This window comes from Lepidochelys olivacea (assembly GCF_965140295.1).
Source record: "Lepidochelys olivacea isolate rLepOli2 genome assembly, chromosome: 2".
Taxonomy (NCBI): domain Eukaryota; kingdom Metazoa; phylum Chordata; order Testudines; family Cheloniidae; genus Lepidochelys; species Lepidochelys olivacea.
The window spans coordinates 192,785,663-192,808,425 of record NC_140412.1 but is presented as its reverse complement, the minus strand read 5'-3'; the positions used below and the strand labels follow the sequence as shown (position 1 = coordinate 192,808,425).

Genomic DNA, 22,763 nt, shown 5'->3' with positions numbered 1-22,763 from the left:
TACAGGGACCGCGTCAGGCTGCAGCCCCCAGCCAGAGCCCCGCCCCCGGCCAGCCTGTGGCGCGGGGGCGGGCCTGGCGAGCCAGAGCAAACACCGCCCCCCCCCCCCCCGGCTTAGGTGGCGGGATTCGCCCCTTCCCTGTCCCCCTGGGAACGCCGGGGGGCGTTGGCAGCTCGCCCGCCCTGGCCCCGCTGTGGGGGTGGTTCTGAAAGCCCCTGCTCCTGGAGTCCTGTGATGAGGGGAGGCTCTCCGCTTTCATTGCAAAAAGGGGTCTGGCCCTGGGGCGGCTGAGACAAGCTGGGGCAGGTGACCCTTGAAGGCTCAAAAGGGAGACACCGAGTTACTTGTTTCACTTATAGCTTGTTTCTTGTTTTAAATCTCATTATTTTGGAGCCTAAGGTAAGTGTGAAGAGCGGGGAGATAAGGTCATGCTAAAGTGTATGATACTGTTCGGCCCCTAGGTTTCACATACTGTACCTGATTTCAGCTGGCCTCAGCCCATAGCTGCCAGAGCAGTAAACAGTGAACTCATCTGGTGTCCAGCTCTCTGTGAGAGAAAAGCCCTGTAGGTTTCAGAGTGGCAGCCCTGTTCCACTGTCTCAGCAAAAACAAGGAGGAGTCCTTGTGGTACCTTAGAGACTAACTATAGCTGGTACAGGAGCTTGGCTTGCTAGTAGCAACCCCATCACCGACACCTGCCATGTGGAAGTGTATGACCCGGAGCATGACTAGTGATTTTTGAACAGCTGGGGTTGGCAACGTTGCTGTACGCAGTGACTGTAAAGCACCCTTCAAAGTCCTTGTCCCTCTTTCTCCCAGGGGGAGAGGCTGGATCAGAGAGATTACAACGCATCTAACAACGTTCTTCCGCCAGCCTTGGGAGAGACTGTAACACACTAACAATACCTCTCCCTGGTCCCCAGCAAGAGAGGATGAAAAGATTGTAACAGTGAGCAAAATGTCGCTTCTCCCTAGGGAGGGGGGATTCTGCAACACTCCTTTGCTCCTTTTTTTTCCTGTCAGAGTGCCCCTTCTGCTTCTGCCAGTCTTTGCAATGAGGAGCAAAAAGCAGCAGCGACTGGTCTCCACAGCACCATTTACAAGTAAGGGCTGGTCAAAATGTCTTGAATGCAAAGCTTCTTCAGCAAAAAAAAAGGCCTTTTTATTTTCTTTTTCAAAATAGAAATATTTTGGGAAAGCATGTCAATATTTTGAAATGTTTGTTTTATCAAAAAATCACTTTTTCAAAACGTTTCCCAGTATTGTTTTCCAGATTAGTTGTGAAATGTCAAAATATTTTTAATTCGCCACACTGTAACTTTTGATTGGAGCGTTTAGTCACATGTGGGTATCTTGTTTTCTTGATTGGATGGTATAGTCATAAATACTTTGACAGCATGTAATTGAGTCATCTGATTTATGCCTTCCAGAAGACAAGCTGATTATTCTGGCTTCTTTGTGTGGGAATCAACTAGGCCAGGCTATATGGTGAGACTGACCTTCTGTTAGTGGTTACAGGGCTGTCGGTCCTGTCCTTCTTCCCCCCCGCCCCTCCAAAAAAAATCTTTGTAGGAATAGGCAGTGGTGGTACATTTCCTGTAGGAAAATTTCACAATTTTTGTTGGGTTTTTTGTGTTTGTTTGTTTTAACTCCTCTACTTTCAATTTAAGAGGAAGGGCAGCAGCAATGAGGTGCTATACAGCACATTCTCCTCTCCTGCAGTTGATGCTGTAGTTACTGGGATCAAGATGACGTAATAGGCATTAAGGGATGCTGAAGATGCCTGTCATGGGTGTATCTGTGCTCTTCTAGGCCAACCAAATGGGGAATTAGCTAGCCCATTTCTTTCTCCCTGTGCCCAGGTTTAGATGTTAGTGAATAAATGATCTAGCAGAGGCCTGTGCTTTTACTTGAGTCCTGATGGCTTTGCAGTAGGTTTGTCCCACTTACTCCTCTCTGAGGCTTAGAAGGGAATTTGTTTTCATACGTTTGAGTTATAAGGAAGAGTCTTTTCAGGTGGCTTTTGGTTGTTTGGGGGGGATTGTCCTCAGGCTTGTTTCTTTTTAAGAATTCTTATGAAGGTAAAAATCTCCATTCTGTATTTTTAAAACTGAGAAATAGGATTAATTCCTTCCTTGATACTTTTCTTCTTTCATGACATGGCTCTTCTTGATGAATTTTCTCAAACCTAGAATGAAGTAGAAAGGGATCTTGGTTACCATTTTAGTTTGAAAACAAATGTGACAGCAAGAAGCGGGGGATAGAATTAGGGAAACTGTTTTCTGTTTTTGTTGGATTCTTCCTTCAGCTGCCTGTTGCTTTCATGGTATAGTGCTCAGTCCTCTGGACTACCGTCTATAGTCCAGGTTTTGGTATGGTCTAATAGGTAGAGCAGGGAATGTGGAGCCAGGTCTCTTGGGTTATATTTTCAGCTTTGAGATCAAGTGTGATCCAATAGATCTAAACTTCCTGCTCTGATCTCTCTTGCCTTTAATGCAGAGGTGGGCAAACTAGGGCCTGCAGGCTGGATCTGGCTCACAAGCCATTTTAATCCAGTCCTCGAGCTCTTACTGGGGAGTAGAGTCTGGGGCTTGCCCCGCTCTAGAGCTCCAGTCTGGGAGCAGGGTCAGGGGCCACTCCACACAGCTCCCATAAGCAGCGGCATGGCCCTGCTCCGGCGCTCCAGCCAGGGAGCAGGGTGGGGGCCATTCCACGTGGCTCCCGGAAGCAGCGGCATGGCCCCCTCCGGCCTGGTGGCTCTGCACGCTGCCCCCGCCCGAAGCGCTGCCCCCACAGCTCCCATTGGGCAGGAACCACAGCCAATGGGACCTGCAGGGGTGGTGCCTGCGGATGGGACACCGTGCAGAGCCGCCTGTCTGCACATCCATATAGGAGCCGGAGAAGGGACATGCTGCTGCTTCTGGGAGCCACTTGAGGTAAGCGTTGCCCGGAGCCTGCACCCCTGAGCTACGCCCCTTCCCCAGCCCTGATCCCCCTCCCACCTTCCAAACCCCTCGATCCCAGCCCAGAACACACTCCTGCACCCCAAACCCCTCATCCCAGCCCCACCCTAGAGCCTGCACCCCCAGTTGGAAGCTGCACCCTCTTCCCACACCCCAATCCCCTGCCCCAGCACTGATTTCCCCCCCCCGCCCCCGAACCTCTCGGTCCCAGCCCAGAGCACCCTTCTACACCCCAAACTCCTCATCCTCTGCCCCACCCCAGAGCCTGTACCCCCAGCTGGAGCCCACACTCCCTCCCACACCGAACCCCAACTTTGTGAGCATTCATGGTCCACCATATAATTTCTATTCCCAGATGTGGCCCTTGGGCCAAAAAGTTTGCCCACCCCTGCTCTAATATCACAAATCTGTTTACTCCTTTAGGTCACTATTCCTACTCATATGGCTTAACATGTTGTATTTGAAATGGAAACAACTGAATTGGGATAGTACTATGTAGGGAATGATGATGGACATGGGCCTGCCTGGCAAATCTTCAGTTTTTGTTCCTTCCCTGCCCCTTAAAACATTTTAACATAACTGGTAATGATGATGCTTGTGCTTGTTGTGAAGTTAGAGGGTGGCAAATCCAGTGGTTTAATAATCTTTGTTTTAAAACAAAGTGTCAAATGGCCTAGAAATAAAATAGATATAGGTAAATAATGTTAAGTGACATGGATATTATTCGGTAGCCTGAATGACCTTCGTGTCTTCATTTTTAATGTTAGTAGCTGAAGAGTAGCTTACAGGATTTTGTTTGTCCCATTGTATTATCTTAAAAAAAGAGAGAGAGCATTTAATGCTTGTTTAGAAAATCTCCATTATCTTGTTTCTATATAACTAACGTATTTAATTGATACATTAAATTAAATGTCCCATCTACAGAGACGTTATTGGCATTTGAGAACAAAGATTCTTATCAATTAAGTCAGATGCATGAAGCCTATTTGAAAATGCAAATTTGTACATGTAGGCTATCCGAAGAAAATAAGGCTGTTTAGAACACTGAAATCACCATGATAACTATTTAATCATCTTTTAGTATTTAATATCCCTAGGTCATTCTTTTCCCAAACCAATTAAATTATGATAGTCTGAAAGAAATATCCTTTTGTAGTTAAAGAACAGGATTAGGATCCTGGATTCCCAAATTCTGTTCCCTGCTCTGATCCTGACTTCTTGTCTGGCCTTGGGCAAGTCATTTCTCCTCTTAACCTCAGTTTCCCCAACTGTGAAATAGAGTTAATGATACTCACCTACCTGGTGCCTTGGGAGGACTAATTCAGTAAAGTTTGTAGCTTGCTTTTAAGGTCTTTGGATGGAAAGTGCCGGATAAAGGGGTAAAGTATTTAATAAAGAAGCTTGGTAAGCAATTGGGAGCAAAATGTTGGATGCTGGAACCTGCTTTGAAATCACCATCTTTATGCCATTGTTTCAAGTCTGAGCTTTCTATCCCAGAGTGTTCCTGTCTCCTCAGGAGGCCCAGCAGATGCTGCATGACAGGGAATATTGTGAAGCCCAAAACTATAAATGGGTTCAAAAAAATAGATACGTTCATGGAGGATAGGTCCATCAATGGCTATTAGCCAAGATGGTCGGGGATGCAACCCCATGCTCTGGGTGTCCCTAGCCTCTGTTTGCCAGAAGGTGGGAGTGAATGATGGGATGGATCACTTGATTATTGCCTGTTCTGTTCATTCCCTCTGAAGCACCTGGTATTGGCCACTTTCGGAAGAAAGGATACTGGGCTAGATGGACCATTGGTGTGACTCAGTATAGCCATTCTTATGATTTCTGTCCTTTTCATCCTTGAACAGCTCTTGTACAACCTACATAGTCTGACATCTGAATGAAAATAAGATCTACAGTTTCAGAATGTGGAGAAGGGTGCAGTTTCCCTGGCATGAAATATCTGATAAATTTTCAGAGAGACAAGGTAGGTGAGTTAATGTCATTTATTGGACCAACTTCTAATATTACTTCTTTAGTATCCTGGGACCAACACAGCTCCAGCAAATTTTCAGCAGGTCATTTTGCCCCTTTCTCCCTTATTTTAACTGTTTAACATAATAGTGAAAGACGTATTTTTCATCCTAGTTCTCTTTCTGGCTTTATTTGATATTTATTAATCTGTTCTTCCTGGGTGTTGTAGGTGTGAAACATGTTTTCAGCCACAATAGAGATGAGGTAATAGTCATAGTATTATCAATATAACAACTAAAGTCATACAAGGACACTGGACACTACACACTATAGGATATAAATACTGGGGAACCCCAGAGAGTTGCAGCCTTGTCCAGCAAGTAATTCTAGGACTCTTTCTTTGGGAAATATTTCTTGGATGCATATCAACGGCACAGTTCTTTGCTCTTTAGAAGTACCATGACAAGGCAGGAAAAGCCCTCTTGAGTCAGGAAGCCTCCTCACTCACAACTGCTATATCCCCATCTTTCCTTTGCTTCTAATGATGCTTAAGTGTTTAGAAGAAAGACATTCACTGCAGTCTCTCAAGCTTTTGCAGTTTGCTAGAAATTCATTTAGACATATTCCTTTTTCTCATTTAGCTCAAGTGATTGAGATCGTGGATTTCTGAACAGTAGATCTAAGTTCTGTCCTCAATGAACTTTATATTGTCTCATCATTGATCATGATAAACCTCTTTTTCTGTTCCAGCAGAATGGGAGACTCAGACCACGTCTACAGTATACATTTTTGTTAGTATAGCTGTGTTGGTCAGTGTGTGCAGAGGCGTGATTCCTGACCCTCTTAGTTGAAAACTCTCTTTAGCCTCCAAGATTAAGCTGTATTTCATCCCTCCCATCCTATCATCTCTTCACTAGAGATCATGAGAAGTGATCATTACGCCGGTGACTGGCTGACAGACTCCAGAGAACTGACTTCAGGCTTGCGTATCATGCAGAATCAGCTGAGCATTTTATGTTTGAATTGTTTTATACTATATTGTTATTTAGACTCCCAGCCTAAACTCTAGGCACAAAAACAAAATAGTTCTCTTCAAGGATGCATCACCTGATCTGCGAGTGAATATCACAGGATAGCACGGAAACATTTTGGCTGTGTTTTTATCTAAAAACAGCACTTCTGTGCTAAATGAACTAGGACTGATAAGCTTCACTTAGGGAGAAGGAGCTAGTGGTGACCTGAAACTTGGCTTTAAAAGACTGGCTGTCTTTGGTAAGGCCACGCTCTGAAGCAGAGTCACAGTCAATTTACTCCATTCATTACAGGAGAAAATGGCACTTCATAGCCTCTAGGTGGCAGTGATTCTTTACCAGGAACAGCATATCCATATCCCCCTACCCCCAAGTCACAAGACTGGGAGCCAGGGGAGCAGAGCGGAACTGGCTGAGGTCAGGTCACTCCACTGCCCGCCGCCCCATGAGTGCAGGGTCGGACCCGCCCTGCAATCACCGGGCAGCAGGAAGTGGAGCGACCCGGCCCCAACCCACTCTACCGGCTCGTTCTGGGGGATCTTGGGGGAGCGGGGGCTGAATAGGGCACCACAATGTCTAGGGACGGCCTAGTGTTACCAGACAGCTATATCTGGAAATAATCCATGCCTCACAGCTCCCCAGAAGGCCAAAATCTGGCTAAAATTTTAAGTTCCATGCTTGTTTGAAGAGATGCAGCAGTAGCATGAAATGTATTACTATGAACAGAAAGCCAAACAGTCAATTCCTGTTTTCCTAATTAGCATTTGGAAAGGATTAATTCAGTTACTGGCATCTCCTCAAAATTTGGTTAGAGAATGCTTTCCACAAGCTCTACAACCTTCCAAAACATGCATAATTCACCAGTTCCTGTGGTTTTGGCTCAGTTTTCATCACTAGGATGGAATGAGTCGCTTCCTCAGTAAGTAATCACTTCTACTGTCAGTACTACTGGCAGGTGGTATAAACTGTCCTAGTGCCTAACTATGAAAGTCGTATTGGAAAAAGGATGAAAAAATTCCTTGTAAAATGCATGAGTGCATGCTGATTCAATGAATTACCCAGCATTGAAATTGTATGGGAGAGAGAAAGAGATTAATTAGTTACCAAGTAACCTGAGGTAGCAGGTGTTGCTAAATATGAGTCAATGCTGGTAGATAAGCATTGGGTGGTGGCTGTAAAGCTTGAGCCAAAGTAATGGTAATGCCTTGGACAGAAGATCGGTGTATGAGCTGTTTAGAGATAAGTACAGGTTGGAGAAGGGCTACTGAGATAGCAGCAAGGTAGCCAAGTTTAACTGATTTACTGCCTCAATTCCTATGCATCAAAGCAAACAATATGACAGACTTAGAACAGCAACATTTGAATACAAACTTCAAACACCATCCTCTTTCTCCCCCCCAAAAAAGAGTGTGTATCCAAATCTGGAGTCTTGGTTCAGGCTATCATAGAGGCTAACCACAAAATTTGGCTCCAAACCCAAGTCTGAATTCCAAACCCAACACCACCAAAGTTTATGGATGTTCAGGTTTGGGAGGACGGGTTGGTTCAGGCCCATCTCTAGGATAACTGTTGGTGGTCTGCCTTTGGATCCCTGGGAGACCCAGTGCAAGAGAGAGCTAGTCACCTGGGATGCCTGTTTGCCTTGGGGATGGTGGTTCTTGACTTGTTATATTGAAATAGAAGCCCATATTTTGATCCTAGTCTCCATAACCTTATGCCAATAAACAGGGATTTTTTAAAGCAGAAATTTACGTGCAATTTCATCTCCCACACAGTCCAGTCACCCAACCTGCTTCATCTTGTGCAGTAACTAATAAAAGAACAGCTTGCATGGCTACTGTAGCTATATAAACTCAGGGAAAAGCTCTTCAGATTTTAAGGAGTGCCTAGAGCAGGGGATTAAACAACATTTAATTTGTTACATAAATTAGAGCAGAAAGATACCATGCCTCTGTGTGGGTTTTAGGTTTACAAGTATGTACTTTAAAAATAATTGCAATATGGGTAAAACAGCAAAGGAGTGAGAGAATAAGCAGGGTAGAACTCTGGGTAGAACCCTCATTATTAAATCTAGTTATAATTAATCTAGTAACGACAGTGCAAACCAGCATGTAGTTTTATATGTAATAGTACATTGGTCAGAAATGACATGTTTAGAGAACCTTTTCAACCAATTTCCAGGCCTTCTCATTCACAGTAGTCTCACCAGCGTTCCAAGAAAATATCCTCTAGAAAGGTAGATTTGCAATAGTGGTGATGGTGTTTGCTGTAGCAGCCAAACATCTAGGTCATCCAAAAGATTCTACAGACTTACTAAAGTGTTGACCTTTTGTCTTGAAAACTGTTGACTTTTAGAATTGTTATGGTGTATATCTCTTCGCAATTCTTTATGCATCTGAAAAATACATTTTTATTGTTCTGCAGAGCTCCCAGTCACATATGATTTGTTTTTTTAAATGCTGAGTAAATTGCATTCCTTTGCTTTTGCATTATTCTCCTCCTACTGCTTTCCTCCCCTCACCATCTTCCATAAAATGCCTGATCCACTGCTCTCTAAATTCAGTGGAAATATGCTGGTTGGCTTTAATGGCAGACAGGCTAGGTCCAAGGTAAGCATTTAGGATTTCACCTCTCGGTAATTATTGCTTCTCCAGTCTAGGGAAGTGTCACCAGGATTTCATTCATACCATTTCCACTTGCTAAAAAAGCAATAAAATTCTTGTATAGTCTATTGAGACAGAGCAACATAATAGCTTCCAAGACTTTTAAGGCCAGAATCCCCTGTGATCATGTAGTCTGGCCTCCTGTATAGAACTTCACCTAGTAACTCCTGCAGCAAGCCCATAACTTCTACAGCACGTCTCTTACTGGGATCATGGAAATCTTGGATACTGTCAGTAGGAAAGCTGTTGGCATTGGCTAGCTAGTACAGTTACATCTACATCAGGGATGGGCAAACTACGTCCTGAGGGCCGCATCTAGCCCTCCAGATGTTTTAATCTGGCTCTCGCGCTCCCGCCAGGGAGTGGGGTCAGGGGTTTGTGGTTTCAGGCTTCAGGTGACTCTGAAGTTTGAGTTGTTTCTGATTGCTCTGAGAGGCCTATCCTTTCTTTAAGTTGCTATGAAATTAGTCCTGGGACTGCAGCTGCACTTTCCTTGTGCTTGTGCTATTATTCTTATGTTTTAAATTTCTAGGACTTCAGGCTAAGCCTTGCATTAAATCAGAATAAATATCTGGCTGAGTTACTTGGGTTTCTTTCTTTGGCATTCTGTTTCTGAATCCCTGTTTGGCCTTTGTTGAGGATGGGATACCTTTCGTTGTTGGTTTGTTTTTCCTTACCAGGTTTCACAGTGGCTTTTTCTTTCTTGTTATCTTTTTGCTTTCATTATAAATAGTGGAAGCCAGAAATGACTTGGTTCCTCTAGTCCAGCCTCTTGCCTTGTATGACTCCTGAATACTTCATTTCCAGGTCTGGTGCCTTAAACCTTCCTTATTTCTTTGAGTTTTGGTTTGGTTTGGGTTTTTTTGTTCCTGCCTCCCTTAATCCACTTGTTTAAAAACTGTTTTTTTTTCTCCAGCCTACAATTCCCTAGCTTCAGCTATTATTACATGATGATTTTTTTAAACAAATAAAGGGTATGACCCTGCAAACTCTTAGTCACAAGGTTGTCTGTACCCACGTCAGATGTCCTGTTGACTTCAATAGTCCTATTACCATAAAGATTGGTTGTCTGAGAGGGTGTGCAGGATCAGGCCCTAATGCCCTTCCATTAAAGTCTTTACAGGGCATGGTTCGACTCTGTTCTGTTCTCCCACTCCAGCCACCAGACTTGCCCCTGCCCTCCCGCCAGACTACATACATTCTGGGCCTGATCTTAAAATACGCCTAAGCCTTGCTTAGGCCAAAAGCCAAGAAGAGGAGGTGGTAAAGGTGGCTGATTCCCTCAGGTAGCCAGAAACTGAGGTGGTGCATGTCGTAATTTAGAGCAGGGATCTAACACATATCAAGTTCTGTCCCATGACATATCCTGTGTGCAAGCTCTGTAAGTGATGGAGACCCTGGTTGCCTGTTTAGGATAGCTTTACAGGGCCTTTGCACCATGGGAGTGGTGCAAAGAGGCCTCCTTGTGGGGCAACATCTGGCCTTCTGCTTCCATCCTCAAATGTATAATCTCAAATTCATGTATCCACTTTAGTGCCATTCTTTGTAGTCCCTTCCATTCATCTCTGCTGAATGCTCGGGGAGGGAAGCCAGAACTTATCCACAATATTTCAGGTGCTCAGATAGCAACGAATGTGAAATAATAATCGTCAGATCTTTAGCAAGTAAAATTATGAAGTTAAAAACGTTCCCCACAGTAGTTTAGCCAGGCTCTGGGAAGGGTTAGCTAGTATGATGCAGCTCTGTGTTTTGTTAGATGGGTTGCTGTTACAAACACTGGAGGGCAGCAGAACAAATGCAGCTAAGGATTTAACCAATGAACAATAGTAATGAGCTGGATTCTGAATTACCGTAGCATCCTCCCACAGTCAAGTCAATACAGTGACTTAGAAAGAGGTACTTCGAAATGTGATATTTTTCTGTAAAAAGCCAGAACTAGTGGTACTGGCTTGAAGTAGCAATAACAACCTAAATACATGGTTTCTGCCTTCAGCACCCCCACTATGAAAATTGTTCCATCACCACTGGTAAAAAAATAAATTCAGTGAGTAAGAATTGCTTTCCCAACCTGTAGTAAACCTTTAAAAAGAACTAACCACTTCCCTCCTCTTGCAAGAGAGTTCATTCAATTCACAATGTCCTATTGTTTTCTTCCCCCGTTTTTTTTTTTTATAGGATTGATGGTGAAAATACACCAGAAATAACCACTTTGCGTTATCTCAGATTTGAAAAATTAACAAAGGTACCTTTGTAATGAAGAGTTACAGCCCCAGCCAGGTGCAAGGAGGATGAAAGTGAGTCTGTCTCTGGGTTCTTCATGTCTAGCTGTTTGCAAAAGGGGGAAAGATTGCAAAAATCTCTCCTCTGTTGTGCCACAGACACAATCACGCATACAGACTCACACAGTCCTTGTGCTCCTAGAGTGCAAGGATAGCTTCTTCCAAGCAGTGCCAAAGTAGGCAGGGAGGAGCAGTTGAGGCAAAGCCATCGCTCCACCAGTTTCCCTCTTTGTCCCAGCTGGGCTCCATGAGGAGAGCACATGCTGCCCCTTGCCAACATATACCAGAGATTTTGCTCTAGCATCCATTGCACTGGGAGCCCAGGAGCACTTTTTACTGTAAATATACATATATAAACACAATGAGTTCATGGAAGATAGGTCCAGCAATGACTGTTAGCCAGGATGGACAGTGATGGTGTCCCTAACCTCTGTTTGCCAGAAGCTGGGAATGGGCGACAGGGGATGGGTCACTCGATGATTACCTGTTCTGTTCATTCCCTCTGGGGCACCTGGCACTGGCCACTGTCGGAAGACAGGATACTGGGCTAGATGGACCTTTGGTCTGACCCAGTATGGCTGTTCTTATGTTCAGTATACTTTTAAAGCTGGATTCCTCTTTGCAGGCAGGCAGAGGCACCCAGTGTCCAACTACTGGAAAACATCCTAAGCCAGCATTGCAGTGAACCCATTTATATAAAAATTGCCTCATTACTGAGACTACTACTCATTACTTGAGACTACTAATAGTCTCAAGCATGGAAGGGATGGAGACTAAGTTATCTTTTCAGTCTTAGAGGTGGCCCTTCCAGAACATGATACACACAAATGTGGAGAAACTTGTACTGCTGTTCTCCATGCCATATGTGTTCTATGAATAAATAGAGACATGCAATTTACTAAGGCTGCTGAGCTAGAACTTTCACAAGAAATGAATTCACTGTAGAAAATACTGGTTATAAATTGTATAACTTCCCAAGAATTGGGAAATTAGCATGTGCAATACAGTATATGTAATCAGATATTGCTACAGAGGACTAAGTGTACATACAGTATCGTTTATAAATCATGCCCAAAAAATGTGGGGAGAGTGGGAGGAACGATGACATAGCTGACCTTTTATCATTTTCAATGGAAAATTGTTTGGCAACTTCCATTGTCCAGGCAAATTCAGACAGATGAAAGGGTCGACTAAGCAATGATTATATATGTACATAAATTAAAATAAATTACTGAAAGCTTTCATGTTTTATCTGTTAAAATGCTTCTGTGACTTTGGCTTAAAAGAAGGAAGAGCTTTAGAAGGATCAGAAGAGAGTGTCCCATGGGAATAAAATTACCCGTGGAAATAACAATTTGTTTTTTGAACTTCACAGAGAAACAAAGGTTTGATACAGATGCAATAACCATATCTCTGCAGCAGGATTTTTTAATAACCAAAGGCAGAGGAGTTGTGACTTTGCATGTAATGGCAACTTTTGGATCATTCATAACTTTTCCCACAAGCAGCTTATTTCAAACAACAGTAACCTACCAATGCTATTCTAAGCAGAACTAGTTAATAGTTTCCTGTTAGCAAAACACGAGTGGTGGTGTGTGAGGGTTGATTTCTTTATATTCTAGAAAAAAGCTAAACTGTGTTATCTGTATTCTGATTTGTGAGGGTCCCTCCTCCCCTAATATCCATTTAAACCAAGCAGTGTTGTTAGGAGTCTCTTTCTTTTTCTAGTGTTTGGCCAAATATCACTTCATTGCCCTCAGGAAGTGTGAAATTAGTCCAGTGCATTTCATCAGGTAGGCCCTGATCAGTAGGGACTCCAGAATGTTGACGGGCAGTCTGTATACACCCATCTCAAAGATAAAGTAGAAGACTTGCACAGAATTCAGCCACCTCGGGGCATTCCCATCAGATATGAAGGGAAAATGCTGCAGCTTTTACATTCCTTCCAGAAAGCATGTAAATAATCAACAGAATTTTTTTAAGCAAGAGGAAATAATGTATCAGCGGATCATCATGTAGCTGAGTTCCATTACATTAAGTACCTGGACAAAAAGCTCGCCTACACGCTTTTGAAAACTTAACCCACAGGGAGCATGTATGTTAGTTCTAAAGTACTATTTATACTGTCAGCTCTCTCATCAGAAACACACTTTGAAGTTAGAGGACATCTTTCCCAAGCATTAAATTCAGTCCCATGTTTGGGAGCTAGTAAGTGCTGGCTGTGGGCTCTCTCCACACACATTCCCAAATTGTGTTTAAATTGGAATTTCAGTACAAATATAAAATAAACATGTTATTGGCAAATGCAGATGTCAATTAAAATGAGAGCTTATCCATATAAATCTGAGTGGGAGAACGGTCTGGGCATTTGGGAATGCATAAGTGTCCATGACCTCCAAAAGGGGACACCAAGTACCTGGCCTTGTCAGAGTTAATAGATTATTTTTTCCATTTAGGCTATAAACACCATGTTTCTTGTTCAATCCAATAATTAAGAGTCATCTTATTAACTACCAGCATAACAACTCAGCACGTTTATACATTTAGTGTAAGCCAATATTTTAAGGATTTCTTTTAAGGATTCCGTAACTGATAAATTGTACTTTTCTCTTATGATTCTGCTAATATGTTTCCATATTTTCTGTATTGCAGGTAATTCTCACATTGCAGGGCAAGCTGATGTTTCTACTGTATAGCATTTGGGACATTTAAACGTAGCTATTCTGGGGTATAATTTAGGACAAATCAATCCTTTGTTTCCACATGCAGTTGTTATGGGGCTTATTTTGTTGCAAGTGGCTGCTTTATATATGTTGGATGTGCCCTGGTTCTGTTCTTCAGCAGTGTTTTCAATTTACTTTTCATTTTGCAGTTTCCCCATACCACTGAGGCAATATGTTGGATAATCATCTCTTAGTAGTTTATATAACATCTGCTAGTCAATTTAGAAGTGATGGAGCCGCACAGCATCGTTTCTTCAAAGAGTGAGAAGTGGTTATTTTTCCTTTTTTGGTAAAGATGCAGTGATGGGAAGGCAATGCAAACTGCCCTGATGGAGAGGCATTGCAATGATTCAATCTCTAGTGCTCCCTTCCAGGAAGATGTGTAGAGCAGAGAAGATAAGCTCTGTCTGTCTTGTATCAGTTTAGATGGGATCGGGCTTGACATGAGGGCCTTGCAGGTGGGGTCTAGGGCATGGTTAAAATGGAGATATTTATGTGCACTATGTACTCTACAGACATAAATAAGATTCAGTCCCTGCCCCCGAAGATCTTACAGTCTAAGGGGTTGATACTCGGGTGATTAAGTTTATGCATGTCAGTAGTCCCACTAAACATGGGGCCTAATGAAGACATGACAGAACACGGAAAGACAATCAAAAAGTAAGGCACAGAGGTTACTCATACAAGCCCACAGACTAGATCCTATATGTACCCCAGCTGTTTTGGAGCTCTGGAACAAAGTAACCTCATTCTCTCCCCTGAAAGAAGCACCTCCTTTAGCTGCTTCTAAAAATTCCTGCTGTGATTTAACAGACAATAAAAAGCCATTCTCTGGTTGGATAAGGACTCTGCTAGGAATACTACTAGGTGAGGTGCAATGGGGCTGCAGGCCCCTCCAGGGCACACCAAAGACCTGTACTCCCCATCACAAGGTGGGAAAATAAAGTTGTGTACCCGCATGAGAAGAAAGTGATTGCACATCATCACAAGAATGGCTTAGCCTCTAAGAACTGAAAAATGCAGTCTCTGGTGAGAGAAGAAAGGTCAAAGATCTGTCAACTTAAACAGGCACAAAATGATCTACTGGGTGACATTTCTTTTTTCCTTTCCCTCACGGCCATGTGGCTCTTTTCTCATTCTCAATGAGTGTCACAGCCTGACATCTGCCCCCCACAAATCAAAAGCTGCACTAATAAATATCTTTTCAGCTGGCAACTTCGATGCACATAAAAATCATTAATAATGGTAAATGGTTTCCATCTCAGTTACTTTGTCATTACAGGTTCGTTAGATGTATCCAGAATAGAAATGGCAGCACAGTTTCACTACTTTAAGAGTGAAAAGAACTACAAGAGTAGTGGTTTTTAACCCTTGAGAATCTGAGTTACATTGGGAAATGCGGAGGACTTCTGAGGCAGGCAAAATACCTCCACTGGCACCAGCAGGGAGAGCTATGGTCAGGAGCAACTCCTCTGCCTCCTTTTTAGATCTGCAGAATGTACTCCTCCATTCCCAGCTTCAGACTGCCTCAAGGGGCTGGGACTTGGACGTACACCCTCCCCTACGCAACCATTTGGGATTGTAATCTTCTGGTCACACAAACAGTCCCTCCTCTCCCCTTACATTCATTGGTGCAAGAGCTAGAATGTTGGCTGTCCTTGCCCAAGTGCCTAAGGGAGGTTAAGCAGCTTCCTGTGCTTTCTCATTCCTTGGAAATTTGCATAGAAGCTGCCAGAATCTGGCCTTATGCACTGATATTTACGCATATGGCAGCTGTTTTCCTACAGTTAATTTATTGCTCTCTTCATTTTTTCCCCATAGACGTCTTTTCCTGTGTTTTTGCAACTTCAAAGTGCCCTGTGTAGGTAAATGGAATTAGGGTTTGTGCCCTATTTATGTTTTGATTTTGAGTGGCACTGTATCACCAAAAAGAGGATCAGTCCCTGGTTCTAGGCACCTTGCTTCTTTACTGAAAGGTTCTGGGTTTTTTAATTTCTTTTCCTGTATATGTTTGACCTTAGAAAGTGTATTTACCTCCTTCTTGTAAACTTGCTTAATGTAATTATTAAAGAGTTAATGCATTTGGACAAACCACAGAGCAAGAGAGAGTTCTTTTTCTGTGATCTCGTAAATTTGATTGAAATTTGAAAGAAGACAAAGTGTACGATCAACTACAGTAGGGAAGGCATAAAGTCTACAATGTTCTCTAACCTTTTGCTTTAGCTTACACTCTTCAACACATAAATGTCTCTTTTCTAATGGACAGAACTGCAGAAATGCCACACCAGGGCCATCTAATTAACTAAACCTAGGTAAACTGAATGTTAATTTAGTCGAATCTTCTTAGCAGGTGGACAGCCAATTCACTCAGTTAAACAGCTATTCTGATAGAGAACGACTTATAATGACAGAAAATACTGAACAGAGTAAAAATGCAACAATAAAAATTATATTTGTTGCAGTTCATCTTTATTTGATCTTTATTTCTTATGGTTTTTTATTTGGAAATTTCTTTATGGAAAAAACTGGAGTTTGGCATTTCAGATTTATTTAATCTCTTGTTAACTTGTTAACTTGTTGTGTCTCTGGGTGAATATACCCCTATTAAGCAGTTTCATTATCATTAAGTACAATTATGCTAAACTAGCACCATGGAAGATGTCCTGCTTAAGAATATCCTGGTTAAGTGGCGTGTACAGTGCCTGTAATTCTTTGTCTCAGGTCTCACATTTGCACTTGGTTAGCATTTTCCTTCTGTATATTTTGAGTTGCTTGCTTGAGTTTTCATCACATATGTTCCTAATTACAAGATGTGAAGGTTAAACAATAAACACACCAGAATGCAGTGGGATACTACCACACCCTACTGTGCTAATTATGCAAAAGTCCATTAATATAGGTCTAATACTTGGTGTGGCTATACTATAAAATGACTCATTTGGGTATTAATTATTCATAAATATGGTCTTTAAATAAAAAATGAGTTTTTTGTCCCTTTTATATTGTGTATAAAGAAGGCATGTTTTTTAAAGGAGTGGGGATTGTTTCTGCTTGTATTTTACCTTAGAAATTCGGGTCTTACCTATTGAGGTTTTTCATATGGACTCTATGGACAACTGGATAACTTTTATGGTTATAATATCAAAAGGGTCAAGGTGAAATTTGAGCAACTGAGAGAGGAAGGATTTTTTAGTCAAACTGCTAAACTATTTTCTATTGTGTTTTTCTGAACACCTGTTTAATACAAGAGCCTAATAAACAGTTTGCTGAAAAGATGTCTTTATTAAAGATTCACCACCCTGTTCTTTCATTTAAAGTCTGTGGGAACTCTTACTCCTGTTCTCTGGTCCTTCAGAGAGACCTCAAGCAAAATCAGGGAAGACTTGATAATCCCATCTCTGGTTATGGTACAGAACAAAGAATCTTTAAATATTGTATTTCTGAATCTGGAATTGTGCATGGTTTTGTTTAGAAGGGTATTTTAGGTAGCACTGTATCTCTGGAGTTAAAAGCTAATATTCAGGGTGACAGGTTTCAGAGTAACAGCCGTGTTAGTCTGTATTCGCAAAAAGAAAAGGAGTACTTGTGGCACCTTAGAGACTAACCAATTTATTCAGGGTGAAAGATCTATAAGATGTGTCATCATTAACAAGGTACTAATTGGGTAACTGGGTGAGACTGAAAAGTTAGTTGTTCGGAAATATAGCTCTGAACCCTCCAAGACCCAAATGCAATAGCAAATACACAAAGGTGCCAGTCCTACCAGGTGCTGAGCACTTCCTTCCAGAGCTGAGCACTCCCACTTCCAGTCAAGTGTCTGTCAGTTGTATGCCACTGTAAAGTACCCCTGCACAAGGAGGCTCCTCAGCTGGTTACTTAAGCAGCCATAATGAGGCCAAGAATCCAGCCCTATGTCTGTCTGCTCTATTCTTTGCTAAATATTTGTTTATTCTATGACATTACAAGAGTTTCACTCACTGGTAAAATTTGTGCCTTTTTTCTAATTTGAATTTGTCTGGCTTCAGCTTCCAGTCACTGGTCCTGGTAATACCTTTTTCCAGGAGATTAAAGAGCCCTTTAATAGCTGGTATTTTCTCCCTGGGAAGTTACTTATCCACTATAATCAATTCATGTCTCAGTTTTCTTTCTGATAAACTAAATAGATTGAGTTCTCTAAGTCTCTCATGGTGAGACAATTTCTCCAGCTCTAGACTAATTTTTGTGTTTCATGTCTGCACCCTCCCCAATTTTTCAACATCTGTTTAAAAATGTGGATACCAGAACTGTGTGCAGTATTCCAGTACTGGTCTCACCAATGCTCTGTAGAGAGGTAAAATCATTTCCCTACTCCTGCTTCCCTAAGTATATATCCAAGGATTGCTTTAGCCCTGTTTGTGACAGCATGGCACTGGGCGCTCATGTTGTTGCTATTATTTTATTTATTATATTATTGTAGCAGAGTTGCTTATCCACTTTGACCCCAAGATCATTTACAGAATTGCTGTTTTCCATGATAGAGCCCTTCCCCTCCTGCCCCATTCTGTAGGTATGGCTTGCATTCCTTGTTCCTAGATATGTAACTTTGCATTTGGCTGTATTCAAATGTATTTTGTTTGAATGGGACCAGCATACCAAGCGATCCAGAACACTCTGTATGACTGCCCTGTCATCCTTATTTATCATGCCACCAAGCTTTGTGTCATCCACAAATTTTAGCAGCAGTGATTTTATATTTATTTCCAGACAAGTGAAGAAAATTTTTCCCTGACACCATGTCAATATCCCAAACAGCTATATAATGGTGAAGGGATCACAATATGGAATTAACTTCTCAGGGGGAAGTTTCACACGTTAACAGTTCTTGCAAGAGAGAACGTTGTACTGTTGTTTTTTTCTTTCAAGCATTTAAAACTGAGTGAGTAAACCTGTTTAGCTTGCCCCATATTGCTTTGACTACAGCCTTTTGCCTAATATAGATGTGGGTGTCTTAGCCTGTGGCTTGGCAAACATCCTAAGTTTTTGTATGATAGGCTTTCTTCCTGGATGGAAATCGCATGTGATGTGCTTTTTCTTCTGCTTCCCATGAGCTCTGTGCTCAAGAACGATGTTTGCCGTACAAATCCTACCCCAAAGCGCTCTTGTAGGCATTAGTGTTGGACAAGGAGCCTTATGAGTTGTCATACTTAATTTCTAATTAGCCCAAGGCATGAAAGCTGACATCATTGTTTAGCCCACACCGTCTCATGAGGTGAGAGGAATGATTTAAAGCAGGGGTTCTCAAACTTCATTACACCGTGACCCTCTTCTGACAACAAAAATTACTACACGACCCTAGGAGAGGGGACTGAAGCCTGAGCCCATATGAGCACCCCTGCCCGGGTCGGGGCAATTCCAAAGCCTGGTGGGGCCAAAACTGAAGCCCAAGGGCTTCTGCCCCAGATGCGGGGCCTGTACCCTGAGCCCTGCCACCCAAAGCTGAAGCCCTTGGGCTTTGGTTTCGACCCCGGGTGGTGGAACTTGGGCTTTCGCCCCAGGGCCTAGCAAGTCTGATGCCAGCGCTGGTGACGCCATTAAAACGGGCTCACGACCCACTGTGGGGTCCTGATCCACCGTTGAGAACCGCTGATTTAAAGTAATCATTAGGAGCTGCTTGGTCCTGAAAACAGAACTCTCTCTTTATTCATAACCCAGACAATTGCATTACATTTAGGGCTCGTTCCTGCAGTTATTATACAGACGAAACACAAGTTGATTTAAAAGCTGTGCAATACGCACTATCACCTTGATTATCAGAATATAATGCCAGCCAATGAACAATTTCAGGTAACCGATGTTTTGGTAATTGAGGGAATTTTAGGTCTAATTAATAGACATTGGGAGACAAGAACCCATTTTGGATAAGAGGAAGTTTTAGTTAACTGAATTTCAGAAAATCATGGTTACACTGTATGCATATCTCTTTAACTCAGTCTTTCACTTTATGGAGGACTTGTGGCACCTTAGAGACTAACAAATGTATTTGAGCATAAGCTTTCGTGAGCCAGAGCTCACTTCATCTGTAGCTCATGAAAGCTTATGCTCAAATACATTTGTTAATTTCTAAGGTGCCACAAGTCCTCCTGTTCTTTTTGTGGATACAGACTAACAGGGCTGCTACTCTGAAACCTGTCTTTCACTTTATGAAACGTTATTGAAATTCAAAGGATTATTTGGAAATAATTTTTCGTTTCTTACAGTATGACTCTTAACTGTCCTTGACTGCTAATCGTTTGATCGTTTCTCATTTCATTTCCAGAAAGTCATGTTGACAGCACATTTTCTTGCTTATGTATGCAAAGGGAAAGAAGAGGGGATAAGAGCTGTGTCTTATCACCTAAAACTACCCAGACACTGGAAACTTCACATGACAAATCATCACTTAGACTGACAGAGAAAATGTTTTTAGGTGTATTGTGGGGTGGTGGTGATCGCAGGGTTTGGTTTGGTTTGGTTTTCTTCCCCGACATGATTTTGAAGTGTTTCAATATGGATTATAAAGTATATAAAAAAACCTTTTTGAGACCACTCTGCCATTGTCTGTCTTCAGCATTTCATACTCTTTTTATTTATTCTATTGCAATGTTTTCTAAAGGCTGATCGACACACAAACTTTCACTAAATATCTAAATTAGTTGTAAGTGAGACCTCTTGTTATTTTGGTGCCATCCTGTGAGTGGACATTCTTATTTTGGTATAAGAGTGCCTATATTGATTTAGTTTATATTGGTGTTTTACTGACTTCAGCTAAATTGAAGTAGGACACCTTAATTCTGAAATACACAGACTTCCACCAAAGCAACAAAATGTGTCAATTACAACTACTTGAGGCTATGTCCACATTACTATTTATGTTGGTATCACTTATATCATGGGGGGGTAGTTAAGCCAACGGGAGAGCTACGCTAGAAAGCTTACAGTGGCATCACTCACTGTACGTTCTCCAGTGTAGCCATAGCCTGAGGCCATGTCTACATGTACAATGCTGCAGCGGCCCAGCTGCACCCAAACAGCTGTGCCACTGCAGCACATCTGGTGAAGATGCTCTATGCCGATGAGCGAGAACTGTCCTGTTGGCATAAAAAGACCACCTCTGTGAGAGGCGGTAACTATGTCAGCAGGAGAAGCTCTCCCACTTACGTAGTGCTGTCCACACTGGCACTTAGATTGGTGTAACTTATGTCACTCGGGGGTGGTTTATTCACACCCTTGAGAGACCTAAATTATGTCAAGATAGGCTGTAGTGTAGACATAGCCTGAGTTATTTTGGTGCAAATTTATATGAGAATGAGGCTTACATTTTCTCTAGCCGTATTAGAATCTTTGGCCTACCTGCACCATAAAATACCTTCTACATGAATTTTGTTTTCTTTTACTTGTTTTATAGAATGGAATTTTCCTTCCAGGGGCAGACTTTTCATTTTGTTTTTAAATTTGTGAATAAACTGGTGAGACTAATACCAGCAGTGTGAGCCAGGCATGGCCCAGGAATGTGCTATGCAAGTTTCTACACAGAGACAATGCAGGATGCATTTCCTTAAGCAGTGAGAAAGGGCAGCAACGGCAAAGATTCTCAACAATCTAACTATGCATATAACTGTGCTGGAGCAAGTGAACAGCGAGTCATCAGGAAAAAATCTAGTAACCAACAGTGGCCATTAAAGATTGCTAAATACTGGTAGGCTTGTTTGGGAATGATGAGGAGCAGCGCGCTGCTGTAAATGGGGCAGCATCTAGAGCAGGAGCTAGTGGTGTCCAGCCCCTGTGCAGCAAGCTTTGCCAAGCCTTTCGCCAGCGGAAATGAAGCCATCTATGTCATTATTTCTAGGTAGCCCCTCAGAGCGTAGAAATCCAGAGAAGCGAGAGTGCTGGTAGTGAAGTTCCATGGCAAAGCGATTTTGACTGCAGCATCAAGATATTTTTAAGCTCTTAGACCAGAGGCATGCAGCAGTCTGGCCACCACATCCTCGGAACGTCAGACAGATTATTTTCAGGAGTACAGCTAGGTTAATGAATGTTCACATATGAAATGTGCTCAGAACATAGTCCCTGGATTAGAAACAACACATCCAGCTCCTCACCACAATCACCTGCCTCAGGCCCAACCCAAGAAAAGAAATGGCCATTTCAGTTTTGCCTAAAAGTCAACACATCTGGACTTTGTTAGACCAGAAGGAAAATCAAATTCCAGGATGAGGCCCCATCACTGACATCACCCCTTTCCCTCCACTTAGACATTCAAATCTAGGGACTGCAGCCAAGAGCCCTACAACTGACCTTGACTGTAATGCCAGGAGGAGAGAGAGAGAGAGAGAGAGTTTCTCAGATACCCAGCAGGCAAGCCACATACCACACAAAGACATGGGTTTCTGTTGTTAGCAAATAACTGCTGCCTGGAGAAGAAATCATTCTTGCAACTTTTCTGTATTAAGTTGCATTGTTTTTCCAAACAATCATACCAGTGTGCAGCAAATTTGGGTTTTTCCTGACTCCTCCTATGTTTCCATAGACCACCCCCTCATTTGTGCTTTTTGGAGACACTTGCCTTGGAGCATTTTACTGCTGTAATTTGGTATGACATCATACCAAGTAGCTGGTTTGGGCTTGTATCAGAGGTCGGAGGCAGGTTTTATAGTATGTTGCTATGTTTTTTAATGTGCCAGTCATGGGAGTATATGCCCCAAATTTCTGGCCTACAATAGCCATTCTATTCCAATTCTGGGCTTTTTCTGAACAGACACAGCCAGCTGTGCCTAAAACCATGGTCATTTTCTCTGACATGCACAAATGGGAAGTAGGATAAGACCATCAAATATATTTTCAGAGGTGAAAGACCAGTATAATCATACCACATCCCCCTTTTGCATGTATTTGATCTCATTCTGTTTCCTGGTACTGCAAAGTTTCCTTGAGTCTTTCTGGTCATTTTGAATAATTTCAATAGAGCAGTTTCAAAAATGCATCAGTGACTTAGGAACCTAAGTTCTATTGACTTTCAGTGCTTTGACCTTTTATAGTTAGTTTTTTCTCATCCGTTCTTGCTCATTCTCTCGGTAAACAGATGTTCTTTTTCAAAACGGATTTTTGAAAAATATTTATTACAACT

At 42.3% G+C, this 22,763-nt stretch overlaps 1 long non-coding RNA gene across 1 annotated transcript; it reads left to right on the top strand.

Moving 5' to 3' along the window:
* Window positions 1-36: 36 nt before the first annotated feature.
* LOC311515901 lies at window positions 37-16,040 on the top strand. The gene is made up of 5 exons (XR_014710254.1): window positions 37-399; window positions 1,024-1,103; window positions 4,820-4,938; window positions 10,795-10,913; window positions 13,551-16,040. It is a non-coding gene; the product is annotated as an uncharacterized lncRNA (long non-coding RNA).
* Window positions 16,041-22,763: the final 6,723 nt, after the last annotated feature.